This window comes from Trichosurus vulpecula, chromosome 6 (assembly GCF_011100635.1).
Source record: "Trichosurus vulpecula isolate mTriVul1 chromosome 6, mTriVul1.pri, whole genome shotgun sequence".
NCBI classification, from domain to species: Eukaryota; Metazoa; Chordata; class Mammalia; order Diprotodontia; family Phalangeridae; genus Trichosurus; species Trichosurus vulpecula.
The window spans coordinates 214,610,620-214,613,215 of NC_050578.1; positions in this window are offsets into that span (position 1 = coordinate 214,610,620).

The following is a 2,596-nucleotide window of genomic DNA, read 5'->3' on the forward strand; positions in this document are numbered from 1 at the left end:
TTCCTTATAAATAGCAATAAAAATAGGGTTGTTGTGAGGATTAGATGAGATAATATTGTAAAGAACTTAGCACAGTGTCTAGCACATAGGTACTATATAAATGCTGACTGTTATTATTAGGTACACAGGATCACAAAGGAAACCAATTGCATTGAAATAAAGATGTAATTTTTCCCATCCAAGTTCATGGACCCCCTAAAATCTATCCTTGGACCCCAGGTCAAGAACCATTGCTTTAAACTTGTTTCATTTCATCCTTTGTTGTCTGAGGATCATTTCTGATAAAGTGAAATTGTTGAGTGGTTACTTTCTCTCCTAACAATCGTTATTGTACTTTACAGTGGTTCTTCTGTGTCTTTTTTGTTTTTGCTACTAATACTGTTTTTTTAAAGCTCTTTTGGTTGCCTTTTGCTCTGTGAGGCCTAGCCCGTATGAAAAACCTAGGTTTCACATTATTCTTACAGTACTATGGTCACTCTTTCATATTTGGACTCAAGGGGTACCCCTCATTTCTGTCTCTCCAAAGGTCAATACTGTTTCCAAAAATATCAAAAAAGTATCATGTTATTCAGAAGTTAAAAATACCAATAATATTTTAAGTAAATTCAGAATTAATTTTTACAGTGCTCAGGTTATGAGTTCTTTTTTTGTGGTGGCAAAGAATTGGAAACTGAAGGGATTACCCATCAATTGGAGAATGGCTAAACAAGTTGTGGTATATGACTGTGATGGAATATTATTGTGCTATAAGAAATGACTAGCCAGGATGCTTTCAGAAAAAACTTAGAAAAACTATATGAACTGTTATAGAGTGAAGTGAGCAGAACCAGGAGAACAGTGTACACAGTAACAGCAATATTGTAACATTAAGCAACTGTAAACTTTGCTACTTCAAGCAATAAAAAATGCATGACATTTCCAAAAGATTGATGATAAAAAATGCTCTCTACCTCCTGAGAAAGAACTGATGAACTGATCAACTCTGAGTACAAATCAAAGCATATTTTTCCACTCTTTAAATTTTTCTTTCTTGCTTTTTTCCTATCTCACATTATGACTAATGTGGGAATTTAAAAAAAAATGATTGGGCTATGAATCAAAAAAGTTCCAACACATACACACAGTCAGTGAGACTATGGTATATAAATTTACTTATTTTTTTTGTTTTTGTTTTTTTTTTTTGAGGGGGAAAGGCAGGGCAATTTGGGTTAAGTGACTTGCCCAAGGTCACACAGCTAGTAAGTGTGTCAAGTGTTTGAGGCTGGATTTGAATTCAAGTCCTCCTGACTACAGGGCTGGTGCTCTACTCACTGCACCACCTAGCTGCCCCTATAAATTTATTTTCAATAGTATTTTTTTCCCAATTATGTGTAAAGACAATTTTTAGCATTCATTTTTTATAAGATTTTGAGTCCCGCATTTTCCCCTCACCCTCCCCTCCCCTCTTCCTAAAATAGTAAGCAATTTAATATAGGTTATATATGTGCAATTATGTAAACCCTATTTCCATATTAGTCATAGTTGTGAAAGAGGAAACAGATCAAAAGGAAAAAACACACACATACACGCAAAGTAAATGAAAAAAAGTATGCTTTGATCTGCACTGAGAGTCTATCAGTTCTTTATTTGGATGTGGATAGCATTTTCCATCCTGAGTTCTTTGTAATTGTCCTGGATCCTTGTGTTGCTGAGAAGAGCTTAAGTCATTCATAGTTGATCAGCACACAATATTGCTGATACTATATACAATGTTTTCCTGGTTCTGCTCACTTTACTTTGTATCTGTTCATATAAGTCTTTTGAGGTTTTTCTGAAATCTGCCTGCTCATCATTTCTTACTGCACAATAGTATTCCATTACATTCATATACCATAACTTGTTCAGCTATTCCCCAGTCAATGGGCATCCCCTCAATTTCCAATATTTTGCCATCACAAAAAGGTCTGTTATAAATATTTTTGCACATGTAGGTCCTTCCCCCCCTTTTATGATCTCTTTGGGATATGGATATGGCATATAAATTTATAGTCAAGGGAGATAATTAGCCATTCAGTGAAAACACACTAATGCCATCTTCTTGAAGGTGGTTGGAAGAAGTAGTGAAGCTGACCCAGCTAGCTTGTGTCAGGATTACGGCTAGGAAAAGCAGCAGAACCAGCCACCACTGGGCTGAATGATAATGATGCCTCTGTGTGTGTGTGTGTGTGTGTGTGTGTGTGTGTGTGTGTGTGTGTGTAGGGTAAAATTGGGAGATAATAAGGAAATGGTACCTGTTACTAATAGTCAATTAGATGGAGCATAACATGGAATCTTTGGTGGATTTTGTTATCTTGTTTACAGAGAGAGCTTTAGATGCCAGATGCTTAAGAAGGGTGTGGTTGCGTTATTTGGGGTCCTTAGGTTTCCCTGATGTTGGCATGTCATCATCTCTGAACACCGATGTGACCTTTTATCCCTCACAAGACAGGGACCTAGAGTCCGCTTCAGCTGTAGGGGTACGGTCAGTGCAGATATGGATGCTCACAGCTTGGATAAGCAGTATGTTATCAACTCTAATCTTTCCAGTAAGATGGAGGATCACCAGGCCTTATCATCT